This window comes from Tursiops truncatus, chromosome 7, assembly GCF_011762595.2.
Source record: "Tursiops truncatus isolate mTurTru1 chromosome 7, mTurTru1.mat.Y, whole genome shotgun sequence".
Taxonomy (NCBI): Eukaryota; Metazoa; Chordata; class Mammalia; order Artiodactyla; family Delphinidae; genus Tursiops; species Tursiops truncatus.
This window is the reverse complement of record NC_047040.1, coordinates 40,075,875-40,092,632: the sequence shown is the minus strand read 5'-3', so window position 1 is coordinate 40,092,632 and position 16,758 is coordinate 40,075,875. Positions and strand designations below refer to the sequence as shown.

At 37.4% G+C, this 16,758-nt stretch overlaps 1 pseudogene; it reads left to right on the top strand.

Moving 5' to 3' along the window:
- Positions 1–282: 282 nt before the first annotated feature.
- LOC101339668 (zinc finger protein 148 pseudogene) lies at positions 283–1,037 on the top strand (annotated as a pseudogene).
- The last annotated feature ends 15,721 nt before the right edge of the window (positions 1,038–16,758 follow it).

Sequence of the window (16,758 nt, the reverse complement as noted above, 5' to 3'; positions counted from 1 at the left end):
GGTTGAAGCTGCCACCTCCTGCAGTCGGTGACCTCGGCACCCACCAGCAGATAGAGGGAGGAATCAACAGCTTGGAAATTCGGCCAAGTGATCTGGCAGGATGGGCATTTGCCTGACCTATTTTGTAGAAGAACTGGATGGCATATGTGACTGAGGTGGTATTGAGGGTCTCTGAAGCCTATGAAAGGTAGAAACTCAACCATGATTTCTTTTTCAACTCTACAGCATTCCCTTCCTTGAAGTCTTCATTTTTACATTAGTCTCAGGCAGTTATACTTAAGCATGAACATTGACGACAAACTGGAAGGATTATTTAAATGTGGCAGCATAGTTGAAATGCAGTCTTCCAGGGCAATGGTTGTAATGGGTGGAGTGTCTGGCCAGTCTACCATGTCTGGAGAGCTGCAGGAGTCAGTGCTTCAAGATTGGAGTATGCCTCAACAGGAGATGCTTGCTGCAGATGAAGTGTTAACAAGAAAGTGAAATGAGACAACAGGATATGATATCACATGATGAACTCATGGTCCATGAGGAGACAGTGAAAAATGATGAAGAGCAGATCGAAACACACGAAAGACTTCCTCAAGGTCTACAGTATGCACTTAATGTCCCTATAAGTGTAAAGCAGGAAATTACTTTTACTGATGTATCTGAGCAACTGATGAGAGACAAAAAACAAATCAGAGAGCCAGGACTTACAGAAAAAGAAGAAATGGAAACAATGTTCTCCTGCAAAAATCCTTACAATAAATGAAGATGGATCACTTGGTTGGAAACCCCCTAAATCTCATGTTTGTGAGCACCGCAATGCTGCCTTTAGAATCAACTATCACTTACAGAGATATGTCTTCATTCATATAGGTGAAAAACCATTTCAATGTGATGAATGTGGGATGAGATTCATTCAAAAATATTATATGGAAAGGCATGAGAGAACTCATAGTGGAGAAAAACCTTACCAGTGTGAATACTGTTTACAGGTGATGAGACAAACCATGCTTCTGCCACATCAACACAGGACTTTTTGGATCAAGTGACTTCTCAGAAGAAAGCTGAGGCTCAGCCTGTCCACCAAGCTTACCAAATGAGCTCTTTTCCGTGCTCCATATCATGGATCCAGAGCTGGAATGCTCCTCAGTTTAGCACTGCCAATGGACAGGTGAACCTTCGGGGACCAGGGACAAGTGCTGAACTTCCAGAATATTCCTTGGTAAATGTGGATGACATCCTCACCTGATGCCACAACTGGCCAGACTTTTGGCTTAAAAAAATGTGTAAATAATACTGGCACTTTAGAACAGATTAATCAAGAGTGGGGTTACTCTGTAAAATGAAGTGCTGTATGGATTTAAGAGCAATGTGTTAAAACAAGGTAAGCTGATATGAATAGCAAGATAATCCAATAACTGCATTTTGTTTGGTTAGTCAGCATTCTTTGAACTGCCTTACATGTTGTCACCTTTATAGAAGCAATGCATTATTTGTTTTAGATCAGAAACTTGTTATTCCACCTACACCAAACTTAAAAGGAAAAAAAAAAAGACTTTCGCACAATTGTTTCCTAACTGATAACACTGTACATTCTTAGGAGATTAGTAATTGTGTGAAATTTACTCATACTGTTGCTAACTTTTTCAGCATAGTCATGGCATGTCAGCAGGGAATCTGAGTATACTTTATAGACAGAGTGAACTTAAAAGTTAAAATGTCAAGAGATTATGGCTTCAATAAATTAGTGTGTCTTATGGGGGAAAAAAGGAAACCACCTTTTAAAAAGAATGATATGCCATAGACCATTGATTTTCATTTTGCATTATATTGACATGTTTTTTTTTGAGAAAAAAGTAATAAAAATCTGATAGTCTAAGAAAAAAAAATATATTGAGTACTGTGAAGCAGGTAATGTTCTAACTTTACATTTATTGATTCAATTAATCTCACCACAATCTGGTGTAATAAATACAATTGCTATTCCATCTACAGAAGAGGAAATTGAGGCACAAGAAATTTAGATAACTTGCCCAAAGTCTCATACACATAAGTAGCTGAGTATGGTGTGAACTTAGAGACTTTAGTTCTAGCCAAGAAAAAAAAACTTCTTTAACATGATAAAATGTATCTACCAGAAATCCACAGGATTCATTTTAACGTACTGGAAGAACTTCCTTTGAAGTCAGGAATGAGGAAGGATATATGCAATAATCATTATTTTTTAACATTGTGTTAAGGATTGTAGCCAATGGATTAAAGGAAAAAAATATACATATATTTTGGGAAAAAAGAAACACATTGATTATTTAAAGACAGTATGTTATCTAATTAGAAAATCTTTATGAATCAACTGACAATTTCTAGAATAAGCACACAGAAATAAAATTATTATACAATAATAGTAACCTTACCAAAAGGTCAAAAATATTTACTAAAAATAACTACAAAATTTAGCAGTAATGTATAAATATCCATAAAATGATTTTGTATGTCATTTTTATATGAATATACTGAATACTGTGAATATACTGACTGATATAAAATTACTTGATAAATTCAAGATAGTGCAACTTTGGGCAGAAATTAACTAACTAATTATAACCAGAAATATAAATGTACAAAAATAGCTAAATTTTTTTTAATAAGAAAAAAATGGGAAGTGGCTATCCATACCTATTATGCATATACAGACATATATATGTCTGAATGTATGTACACACACACACACACACAAGGCTATGGATATAAGGATTATATATAGTTATGGTACAAAAATAAATACATCTGTGGAACATAGAATTCTGAAAAGGACTTCATTTTGGGGTATCTGAAAGATGACAGGTATCTTTTTTAAAAGTCATTTAAATAAAGTAAGAATGGAGACGACTTTTAAGTATAACAGAAAAACCAAAAAGTCAAAATAGAACAAAATGATGGATTTGTGTATGGCAGAGACGTCTGTATTGCAAAATATACTGTGATCAAAGTTAACTGACAAATGATACACTATAAAGATATTAATAATCTCTTTTATAAAGAATAGTTCACTACTCAACATATAAAGAAAAAAGTGTTTTTTCACACATGCATCTTAACTAAATAAGAAAATGACCATTTCAAAAAAAAAGTAGGCAAAGATTATGAACAATATACAAAGAAAAAATGAAAACATGTGAAAGAATGTTACTATCATTAATAATTAAATAAAATCAAATTAATATAACAACAAAAACATTAACCTATAAAACTACAATGCTTAGAGACAGCAATCAATACCATGAGAATTTGACAAAAATATTGGTGAGAAAGTAATCTAGCCCAATTGCTTTGTAAGTTAATTTTGCACTATCTATAAATATTTAAGTATGCTGCCTTTTGTTTCAACAATTCCAATGCTAGAGATTTATCTTATGTAAAAGGTAAGCAACCATCATGTTCGTTATAGCATTATTTACAATATTTCCCCTACCCTAGAAAAGTTGTAAAAAATATGTAAAGATATTTAAAAATTATTGTTTAATTAATGGAATACTCTCCAATGCAATTATGTAGTTTCACATGTTAGCACAGAATGCACTTTTAAGTCTTAAATAGCAATTCACATAACAGTCTGTAAAGACTGATACTATTTTTGCCAACACAAAGTCTGATTTTCTGCTTATGTGTATACGTACACATGTTTGTATGTATTTAATGTTTGTTCATTAAAGTATACACACCAAATACTTATTGTGGTTAGTGCTGGGGAGTGGGATTTGCGGCAATGATGGATAAATACTTTTATTTACCTTTATAACATTTTCCACTGTGAATTATTTTATTTACAATTAGCATGAATCATTTTTTAATGAACAATTCCAATCTGCAAAAATATCAATAAAAAATAAAAAACAGTACAAATGATAAGCTGTTTGAATTTATCATTGAAAAAATCTATGTAAATTGTTCTGATTATCCTCCCATTTAGTAAAACATAAATGAAAAACACTATTCATAGATCAAAAACGTGTCAACCTATTAAAGTTTAAAATTGGTGTATTACTATTAGATTATCTTTTTAATTGAAAAGTTCTTCTCTACTTCAGGGTGAAATTCCAACATGGCTATTCTTTTCCCTTCACCTGTTTCCTTTTTCTATATTTATAAAGTTCAAGCAAGGTAGAAATGTTGAAAAGGAAGACTTTAAGACATTTCATTTTCAGATTTGACTATCAATCATCAGAGCAGCAGATTTCATAGGAACTATAATTCCCTACAGCATTTGGTTCAAGCTAAAGGGCCCTTTCTATTTCTGGTAATATTAAAATGCAGACTACCTGCCTAGTTTAAACCAGACTTACCTATGTGAAGTTATACCTTGACAGCCTGCTTTCAATATTTCCCCCCTCACCATCGGCTAAAAATCAAACTGCCAAGGAGTACTTCTCATTCTACTCTGACACACAACATGTTGATTTTTCTGCTTCACTACCAAATGAAAATGAAATGATCCACAGGGTTTCCCAGTCCAAACAGCATTCTGTCATTCCTGACACTAGAAATTCTGTCTTCCTGTTGCAAAGTACTGTAGGGATATTCTGTGTGAGCTCTTGAAGCATACGAAATGGTCTGAAATCCTTGTTTTAAGATTTGGTTGGCTCAAAAACTCATTTATAAGCTAAGGAATTTTAATTCCATATTTTCAAATTTTAAAGATCTGGGAAAGGAGAAGCGATAGTATTCCAGTTATCCAGTTATCTGTAGTTATTCCATGTAATTTAAGGAAAAATGTTCAAGGCAATAAAAATTCCAGCTGACAATTTACCTTCTTCTCTTACTGAAAGATTAATTGGATCCCTTGGCAAAGGATTGTAAGAGTTTATATTTTTCCATTTCACCTACTCAGAAAATATTTGAATACTACATTTTTATGCTTTGAGATACTTCACCTTTTGAAATCACTTATTTGGTATCCAGTTAAGATATTAGAAAACGTTGTCTTTAAGTAAGAAGAATGAACATACAACTAGAAAATGACTATCATTTATGAAGTCCTTCCGGTATGGCAGACAGCACTTTAATTTCTTTAAAAATGTTATCTGGGGGCTTCCCTGGTGGTGCAGTGGTTGAGAGTCCGCCTGCCGATGCAGGGGACACGGGTTCGTGCCCCAGTCCAGGAAGATCCCACATGCCGTGGAGCGGCTGGGCGGGTGAGCCATGGCCGGTGAGCCTGCGCATCCGGAGCCTGTGCTCCGCAACGGAGAGAGGCCACAACAGTGAGAGGCCCGCGTACCGCAAAAAAAGAAAATGTTATCTGAGGCTTTCCTAATTTAAGTCTCAAAACATCTCTCTATGTCTTAGGAGCTTTTCCAAATTTGAGGTACAGAGAGATTCAGTGACGTACCCCGAATCATACATCTTAAGTAGTGAAAGCAGAATGTGAACTCAAGCATTATGAGAGCCCAAAACTCTATTTTTATTTATTATTTTTTTTTTGCGGTACGCGGGTCTCTCACTGTTGTGGCCTCTCCCGTTGCGGAGCACAGTCTCCAGACGCACAGGCTCAGCGGCCATGGCTCACGGGCCCAGCCGCTCCACGGCATGTGGGATCTTCCCGGACCGGGGCACGAACCCGTGTCCCCTACATCGGCAGGCGGACTCTCAACCACTGCGCCAACAGGGAAGCCCGAGCCCAACACTCTTAATGTGAAAGTACACATACAAACGGCTGTCACTGGAATTCTGGAAGGGAAGTCTCTGGTGGGAAGGAACACAAAAAAGCTTCCTCCGAAGTGAAGACACCTGGAGACACCTGCAAAAGTGTGGGATTTCACTGGGGTCCTGAAAGGATCTTCAGATAGCGGTACAGTGGCCCAAGTGACTTCTACCCCAACATAATGTCCCATAAGTATTGGGGTTTATAAGAATAATATGTTGAAGTTATAGCAACAGAGGTTTGAACAAACTCACTATTTACTACATAAGTGAAATATGTAGTAAGATATCAGTCAGGACTTCCTTTTATCATCTTTTACATGCTGAATTATCATTACAATAACCAATTGCACAATTCACATTGCTTTCTTTAATTCACTGACAAAATACACCACAAAGAAAAACTGCATGGCAGTTGGTAATTCTACATCTGAAAGACCTGTAATTTTCTTGGATAAAATACTTGGGGAATTCTCATGGTCTGAAGTACAAAAGCTTAGCATTATCCCTTATATTTTTTAACTACTTTAAAATGATCTACCTACAACCAACAGCTGGTTCCCAATGTGCCTGCCAGTTTCAATGAAAACTCTCATCAACAGCCTGCCGTGCCTTGTAAGCCTATTGCTTTTATATTCAAATCTACTGCAAAAAAAAAAAAAAAAAAAAAAAAAGTCATTTTAAAGCTCAAGGCTATAATGGGTATGTTTCGTAAATATTCTGGGAGATTTATGATCATCCTAGCCCCCAATCCTTTCTCTGCTTTCTGTAAGGAATTCCTCTCTTATATCTTTAAATCAGTTAAATTATCTTATTATCTTCTCTCCTACCACTGTACTCCCATTCTTTCCAATTTCCGGCTTCCACCTCTAACAAATATACGTCCTGCTCTTTTTCTCTTTTTGCTTATTTCCAAAGATGGGCATGAGATGCTAAGGCTGCTGCTGCTGCTGCAAAGACGGGCATGAGATGCTAAGGCTGCTGCTGCTGCCATCAAGAAGCCTGTGTGCGAGCACAGGTCACTATCCACACCTCCCTTCAGGGGAGGCTGTGCAGCCCGCCACTGCCAGGGTCCCGTGATACAGGGATAACTTCCCCGGTAGAACACACGGTGCGCCTCAGGCTGGCGCAACATCACGCCGGCCTCTGCCCCCGCAGGCTCGCCCCGCACTCCGTACCCCTCCCTCACCCCGGCCTGAGTGAGCCAGAGCCCCCGAATCAGCGGCTCCTTTAACCCCATCCTGTCTGGGCGAAGAACAGATGCCCTCAGGAGACCTACACGCAGAGGCTGTGCCAAATCCAAAGCTGGACCCCCGGAACTGTGCGAACAAAGAAGAGAAAGTGAAATCTCTCCCAGCAGCCTCAGGAGCAGAGGATAAAATCTCCACAATCACCGTGATGTACCTGCATCTGTGGAATGCCAGAATAGACAACGAATCATCCCAAATTGAGGAGGTGGACTTTGGGAGCAAGAGAGATTATTTTTTCCCCTTTTCCTCTTTTTGTGAGTGTGTATGTGTATGCTTCTGTGAGAGATTTTGTCCGTATAGCTTTGCTTTCACCATTTGTCCTAGGGTTCTGTCCATCCGTTTTCTTTCTTTCTTTTTTTACTTCTAAAAAGTTTTTTCTTAATAATTATTTTTTATTTCTTATTTTAATAACTTTATTTTATTTTATTTTATCCTCTTCCTTTCTCTTTCTTTTTTTCTTTTCTTTCTTTCTATTTTCTCTCCCTTTTATTCTGAGCCATGTGGAGGACAGTCTCTTGGTGCTCCAGCCAGGTGGCAGGGCTGTGCCTCTGAGGTGGGCGAGCCAAGATCAGGACACTGGTCCAAAAGAGACCTGCAAGCTTCACGTAATATCAAATGGCGAAAATCTCCCAGAGATCTCCATCTCAACACCAAGACCCAGCTCCACTCAACAACCAGCAAGATACAGTGCTAGACACCCTATACCAAACAACTAGCAAGAAAGGAACACAGCCCCATCCATTAGCACAGAGGCTGCGTAAAATCATAGTAAGGCCACAAACACCCCAAAACACACCACCAGATGTGGACCTGCCGACCACAAACACAAGATCCAGTCTCATCCACCAGAATACAGGCACTAGTCTCCTCCACCAGGAAACCTACACAACCCACTGAACCAACCTCAGCCACTGGGAACAGACACCAAAACAATGGGAACTACGAACCTGCACCGGGGAAAAGGAGACCCCAAACACAGTAAGATAAGCAAAATGAAAAGACAGAAAAACACACAGCAGATGAAGGAGCAAGATAAAAACCCACCAGACCTAACAAATGAAGAGGAAATAGGCAGTCTACCTGAAAAAGAATTCAGAATAATGATAGTAAGGATGATCCAAAATCTTGGAAATAGAATAGAGAAAATGCAAGAAACAATTAACAAGGACGTAGAAGAATGAAAGATGAAACAAGCAATGATGAACAACACAATAAATGAAATTAAGAATACTCTAGAAGGGGTCAATAGCAGAATAACTGAGGCAGAAAAATGGATAAGTGACCTGGAAGATAAAAGAGTGGAAATAACTACTGCAGAGCAGAATAAAGAAAAAAGAATGAAAACAACTGGGGACAGTCTAAGAGACCTCTGGGACAACATTAAATGCACCAACATTCAAATTATAGGGGTCCCAGAAGAAGAAGAGAAAAAGAAAGGGACTAAGAAAATATTTGAAGAGATTATAGTTGAAAACTTCCACAATATGGGAAAGGAAATAGTTAATCAAGTCCGGGAAGCACAGAGAGTCCCATACAGGATAAATCCAAGGAGAAACACGCCAAGACACATATTAATCGAACTGTCAAAAATTAAATACAAAGAAAACATATTAAAAGCAGCAAGGGAAAACAACAAATAACACACAAGGGAATCCCCATAAGGTTAACAGCTGATCTTTCAGCAGAAACTCTGCAAGCTGGAAGGGGGTGGCAGGACATATTTAAAGTCATGAAGGAGAAAAACCTACAACCAAGATTACTCTACCCAGCAAGGATCTCATTCAGATTTGATGGAGAAATTAAAACCTTTACAGACGAGCAAAAGCTGAGAGAGTTCAGCACCACCAAACCAGCTTTACAACAAATGCTAAAGGAACTTCTCTAGGCAATAAACACAAGTGAAGGAAAAGACCTACAATAAAAAACCCAAAACAATTAAGAAAATGGGAATAGGAACATACATAACATTACATTTAAATGTAAATGGATTAAATGCTCCCACCGAAAGACACAGATTGGCTGAATGGATACAAAAACAAAATAAATAGGCTGTCTACAAAAGACCCACTTCAGACCTAGAGACATATACAGACTGAAAGCAAGGGGATCGAAAAAGATATTCCATGCAAATGGAAATCAGAAGAGAGCTGGAGTAGCAATCTCATATCAGACAAAATAGACTTTAAAATAAAGACTATTAGAAGAGACAAAGAAGGGCACTACATAATGATCAAGGGATAAATCCAGGAATAAGATATAACAATTGTAAATATTTATACACCCAAGACGGGAGCACCTCAATACATAAGGCAAACACTAACAGCCATAAAACGGGAAATTGACAGTAACACAATCATAGTAGGGGACTTTAACACCCCACTTTCACCAATGGACAGATCATCCAAAATGAAAATAAATAAGGAAACACAAGATTTAAATGATACATTAAACAAGATGGACTTAATGGATATTTATAGGACATTCCATCCAAAAACAACAGAATACACAGTTTTCTCAAGTGCTCATGGAACATTCTCCAGGATAGATCATATCTTCGGTCACAAATCTAGCCTTGGTGAATTAAAGAAAACTGAAATCGTATCAAGTATCTTTTCTGACCACAACGCTGTGAGAATAGATATCAATTACAAGAAAAGATCTGTAAAAAATACAAACACATGGAGGCTAAACAATACACTACTTTATAATAAAGAAGTGATCACTGAAGAAATCAAAGAGGAAATCAAAAAATACCTAGAAACAAATGACAATGGAGACACGACGACCCAAAACCTATGGGATGCAGCAAAAGCAATTCTAAGAGGGAAGTTTATAGCAATACAATCCTACCTTAAGAAACAGGAAACATCTCAAATAAATAACCTAACCTTGCACCTAAAGCAATTAGAGAAAGAAGAACAAAAAAACAAAAAACCCAAAGTTACCAGAAGGAAAGAAATCATAAAGATTAGATCAGAAATAAATGAAAAAGAAATGAAGGAGCAAAGATCAATAAAACTAAAAGCTGGTTCTTTGAGAAGATAAATAAAATTGATAAACCATTAGCCAGACTCATCAAGAAAAAAAGGGAGAAGACTCAAATCAATAGAATTATAAATGAAAAAGGAGAAGTAACAACTGACACTGAAGAAATACAAAGGATCATGAGAGATTATTACAAACAACTCTATGCCAATAAAATGGACAACCTGGAAGAAATGGACAAACTCCTAGAAATGCACAAATTGCCTAGAATGAACCAGGAAGAAATAGAAAATATGAACAGACCAATCACAAGCACTGAAATTGAAACTGTGATTAAAAATCTTCCAACAAACAAAAGCCCAGGACCAGATGCCTTCACAAGTGAATTCTATCAACCATTTAGAGAACAGCTAACACCTATCCTTCTCAAACTCTTGCAAAATATAGCAGAGGGAGGAACACTCCTAAACTCATTCTACGAGGCCACCATCAACCTAATACCTAAACCAGACAAAGATGTCACAAAGAAAGAAAACTACAGGCCAATATCACTGATGAACATAGATGCAAAAATCCTCAACAAAATACTAGCAAACAGAATCCAACAGCACATTAAAAGGATCATACACCATGATCAAGTGGGCTTTATTCCAGGAATGCAAGGATTCTTCAATATACGCAAATCAGTCAACGTGATACACCATATTAACAAATTGAAGGAGAAAAAACATATGATCATCTCAATAGATGCAGAGAAAGCTTTCGACAAAATTCAACACCATTTATGATAAAAACCCTGCAGAAAGCAGTCATAGAGGGAACTCTCCTCAACATAATAAATGCCATATATGACAAACCCACAGCCAACATCGTCCTCAAAGTGAAAAACTGAGGGCATTTCCACTAAGATCAGGAACAAGACAAGGTTGCCCACTCTCACCACTATTATTCAGCATTGTTTTGGAAGTTTTAGCCACTGCTATCAGAGAAGAAAAGAAATAAAAGGAATCCAAATTGGAAAAGAAGTAAAGCTGTCACTGTTTGCAGATGACATGATACTATGCATAGAGAATCCTAAAGATGCTACCAGAAAACTACTAGAGCTAATCAATGAATCTGGTAAAGTACCAGGATACAAAATTAATGCACAGAAATCTCTTGCATTCCTATACACTAAGACTGAAAAATCTGAAAGTGAAATTAAGAAAACACTCCCATTTACCATAGCAACAAAAGGAAAATATCTAGGAATAAACCTACCTAAGGAGACAAAAGACCTGTATGCAGAAAATTATAAGACACTGATGAAAGAAATTAAAGATGATACAAATAGATGGAGAGATATACCATGTTCTTGGATTGGAAGAATCAGCATTGTGAAAATGACTCTACTACCCAAAGCAATCTACAGAATCAATGTAATCCCTATCAAACTACCACTGGCATTTTTCACAGAACTAGAACAAAAAATTTCACAATTTGTATGGAAACACAAAAGATCCCGAATAGCCAAAGCAATCTTGAGAACGAAAAATGGAGCTAGTGGAATCAGGCTCCCTGACTTCAGACTATACTACAAAGCTACAGTAATCAAGACAGTACGGTACTGGCACAAAAACAGAAATATAGATCAATGGAACAGGATAGAAAGCCCAGAGATAAACCCACGCACATATGGTCACCTTATCTTTGATAAAGGCGGTAAGAATATACAGTGGAGAAAAGACAGCCTCTTCAATAAGTGGTGTGGGAAAACTGTACAGGTACATGTAAAAGTATGAAATTAGAACACTCCCTAACACCATACACAAATATAAGCTCAAAATGGATTAAAGACCTAAATGTAAGGCCAGACACTATTAAAGTCTTAGAGGAAAACATAGGCAGAACACTCTACGACATAAATCACAGCAAGCTCCTTTTGACCCACCTCCTAGAGAAATGGAAATAAAAACAAAAATAAACAAATGGCCCTAACGAAACTTTAAAGCTTTTGCACAGCAAAGGAAACCATAAACAAGACCAAAAGACAACCCTCAGAATGGGAGAAAATATTTGCAAATGAAGCAACTGAGAAAATTAATCTCCAAAATTTACAAGCAGCTCATGCAGCTCAATAACAAAAAACAAACAACCCATTCCAAAAATAGGCAGAAGACCTAAATAGACATTTCTCCAAAGATACACAGATTGCCAACAAACACATGAAAGAATGCTCAACATTCATTAGTCATTAGAGAAATGCAAATCAAAACTACAATGAGGGGGCTTCCCTGGTGGCGCAGTGGTTGGGAGTCCGCCTGCCAATGCAGGGGACACGGGTTCGTGCCCCCATCCGAGAAGATCCCACATGCCGCGGAGCGGCTGGGCCCGTGAGCCATGGCTGCTGAGCCTGCTCGTCCGGAGCCTGTGCTCCGCAACGGGAGAGGGCACAACAGTGAGAGGCCCACGTACGGCAAAAAAAAAAAAAAAAAAAAAAAAAAACTACAATGAGATATCATCTCACACCCGTTAGAATGGCCATCATCAAAAAATCTAGAAACAATAAATGCTGGAGAGGGTATGGAGAAAATGGAACACTCTTGCACTGTTGGTGGGAATGTAAATCGATACAGCCACTATGGAGAACAGTATGGAGGTTCCTTAAAAAACTACAAATAGAACTACGATACAACCCAGCAATCCCACTACTGGGCATACACCCTGAAAAAACCGTAATTCAAAAAGAGTCATGTACCAAAATGTTCATTGCAGCTGTATTTACAATAGCCAGGAGATGGAAGCAACCTAACTGTCCATCAACAGATGAATGGATAAAGAAGATGTGGCACATATATACAATGGAATATTACTCAGCCATAAAGAGAAACGAAACTGAGTTATTTGTAGTGAGGTGGATGGACCTAGAGTCTGTTATACAGAGTGAAGTAAGTCAGAAAGAGAAAAATACATACCATGTGCTAACACATATATATGGAATCTGAGCAAAAGAAAAGGTCATGAAGAACCTAGGGGTAAGATGGGAATAAAGATACAGACCTACTAGAGCATGGTCTTGATGATATAGGGAGGGGTAAGGGTAAGCTGTGACAAATAGATAGCTAGTTGGAAGTAGCCGCATCGCACAGGGAGATCAGCTTGGTGCTTTGTGACCACCTGGCAGGGTGGGATAGGGAGGGTGGGAGGGAGGGAGACGCAAGAGGGAAGGGATATGGAACATATGTATATGTATAACTGATTCACTTTGTTATAAAGCAGAAACTGGCACACCATTGTAAAGCAATTATACTCCAATAAAGATGTTAAAAACATAATAATTTCCTAAAATTTACCACATTATTCCTGTATAGCATTACTACAGAAAAAAGTAATACATTTCCAAATTATATATATTCCATATTTAGAATATTTTGATGATTCCTCCTCACCTATAAAACAAGTCCAAAGTCTAGACATCTTCAGGTACTGCATTAAAATGGTTCATAATCTGGCTCTGTCTGCCTTTCCAGTTTTATCTACTGTAATTCTCTACCTTATGTTTTTTTTTTTTTTTTTTTTTTTTTGTGTGATACGCAGGCCTCTCACTGCTGTGGCCTCTCCCGTCGCGGAGCACAGGCTCCGGACGCACAGGCTCAGCGGTCATGGCTCACGGGCCCAGCCGCTCCGCAGCATGTGGGATCCTCCCGGACCGGGGCACGAACTCATGTGCCCTGCATCGGCAGGCGGACTCTCAACCACTGCGCCACCAGGGAAGCCCTACCTTATGTTTTTTAATGAAAGTTTTTATTTTGAGATGCCTGCAAGTTCACATGCAGCTATAAGAAACAGTACAAAGAGGTCACCGCTACTCTTTGTCCAGTTTTCCACAATGGTAGCATCTTTCAAAAAAATATCACAACTAAGATGTTGAGAGTGATAGAGTCGAGATACAGAATATTTCCACTGACACAAGCATCTCTCATGTTGCCTTTTTACAGCCCAGCATTGTCCCTCCTATTCCCATTACCTCCTTAACCCTTGGAACCACTGTTCTGTTATCTACTCCTATAATGCTGTCATTCCAAAAATGTTGTATAAATGGAATCATACAATATGTGACCTTTTGAAATTTACTTTTTGCGCTTAGCGTAATTCTTGGGAGATTCATCTGTGTTGTTGCATGTGTAAAGTGCTCCCTTTTATTGATGAGCAGGATTCCATGGTAGGGATGTACTACAATTGATTTAACATTCACCCATTGAAAGGCATCCAGATTATTTTAAATTTTTGGCTACTGCAAATAAAGTTGCTATAAACATTCATGTACAGGTCCTTGTGTGAACACGAGTCTTCATCTCTCTGAGATAAATGCCTAGGAGCACGGTGGCAGGGTTGTATGTTAATTGTATGCGTAATTTGTTTAAGAAACTGCCAGCATAACTTCCAGAGTGGCTCTACCAGTTTATATTCCCACTAACGATGTATGAGTCATCCAGTTCCTCTGCAATATCACCACAATTTGGTGTGTGTCACTGTTTTCTACTTTAGTCATTTGGATAGGTGTATAGTAATATACCATTGCATTTTAAATTTTAGTTTTCCTAATGGCTAATGATGTTGAACATCTTTTCTTTTGCTTACTTGGCATTTATATACCTTCTTCAGTGAAGTCTCTCCTTATGTCACTTGCCCATGTTTTAACTGGATTTTTTACTTTTTTTTACTGTTGCATTTCGAGACTTTTAAAATATTTTCTAGATACCAGTTCTTTGTCACACATAAGGATTGTAAGTATCTTCTCCCAGTCTATAACTTGCCTTTTCATATTCTTAATGGGGTCTTTCACAGAGCAAAAGTTTTTAATCTTGGTGAAGTCAACTCATCATTTTTCTCCTTTTATGGATCTTGGTCTTTAGTTTTAAGTTTAGCCCTAGATCCTGAAGTTTTCTCCTATAATATTTTTTTCTAAAATTTTTATGATTTTACATTTAAGTCTATGTTCCATTTTGAGTTAATTTTTGTGTAGAGTGTGGGACTTAGATTGAGATTTATTTTTCTGTCTATTGATGCCTAATTGCTTCAGCATCATTTATTGAAAAGGCTATTTTTCCTCCTTCGAATTGACTTTGACCTTTGTCAATAGTCAGTTGGGTATATTTGTATGAGTCTAATTCTAGATTTTCTATTCTGTTCCACTGATCTTTGTATCTATCTCTTTTACAGTACAACACAGTTTTGATTACTGTAGCTATATAATATGTCTTGAAAACAGAAGATTTATTCCTCCCACTTTATTCTTCCTTTTTGAAATTATTTTAACTATTGTAGTTTTTTATTTTTCATATAAATTTTAGAATATTATTGTCTATAGTTTGATATGTGTTCTCCAGAAAAACTGAACAACTGTGTGTGTGTGTGTGTGTGTGTGTTGTAGGGGATTGGTTCATGCGATTGTAGAGCCAAGAAGTCACAAGATCTGCAGTTAGCAAGCTGAAAACCCAGAAAAGCTGATGGTGTAAGTTCCAGTCCAAGTTCAAGTCCAAAGGCAGGAGAAAACCAGTGTTCCAGCTCAAAGACAGACAAAGAAAGAAAGAGAGAGAAAGCATATTCTTTCTTACCAGCCTCCTTGTTCTATTCAGGCCTTCAATGGATTTGATGAAGGCCACCCACATTGGGAAGAAAAATGTCCTTTGCTCAGTCTCCTAATCCAATCTTAATCTCATCCAGAAACACCATCAGAAACACACCTAGAATAATGTTTGACCAAGTATTCGGGCACTCCACAGTCAGTCAAGTTGACACATAAAATTAGTTATTACAAAAGGAATTGGTTGAACCTATATGTCAATTTGGGGAGAGTTGCCATCTTTATTATTATCTTTCAATCCATAAACACAGTATATCTCTAGTCATTTCTTTAGAACTTCTTTGATTTCTTTCATCACCTTGTGTAGTTTTCAACATACAAATCTCATACATGTTTTGTTAAATTTAATCCTATTTCATTTTTCTGCAATTTTAAATGATACTTTATTTTTAATGACTGTGTCCATGAGCTCATTGCTAGTATAAAAAAATAATTAATTTTTGTATGTTTATATTATATCCAGTGATCCTGCTGTACTTGCTTATTAGCTCAAGAAAGATTTTTTTTTGGCAGATTCTTTGGAATTTTTTTATGAAGACAATCACATCATCTCCAAATAAGGATAATTTTCTTCATTTCTGATCTTGTATGCCCTTTATTTCCTTTTCTTGGCTTGCTGTACTATCTAGAACTTCCAGTAAAATACTGAATAAGATTAGTGAGAACAGAAATACATGGCTTGTTCTTCAATAAAAAGAAAGAAAGAGGGCTTCCCTGGTGGCGCAGTGGTTGAGAGTCTGCCTGCCGATGCAGGGGACACGAGTTCGTGCCCTGGTCCGGGAAGATCCCACATGCCACAGAGCGGCTGGGCCCGTGAGCCATGGCTGCTGAGCCTGCGCGTCCTGAGCCTGTGCTCCGCAACGGGAGAGGCCACAACAGTGACAGGCCCGCGTACAGAAAAAAAAAAAAAAAACAGAAAGAAATATGTGGCTTCCTTGATATTAGGGTGAAAATATTAACGGTTTTAACCATTAAGTATAATGTTTGCTGTAGGGTTTTTTATTTGTAGATACTCTTTATAAACTGAGGAAGTTCCCTTATATTTCTCTTTTATGAGGGTTTCATCAAGAACTGATTTTGAATTTTGTCACTTTTTTGCATCAATTGATGTGAACATGTGATTTTTTTTCTTCTTTTTCCTTTTAACACATTGGGTTACATCTCTGTTATCTTGTGTTAACATCCACTGATTTACTTTTTTCATTCAGTTTG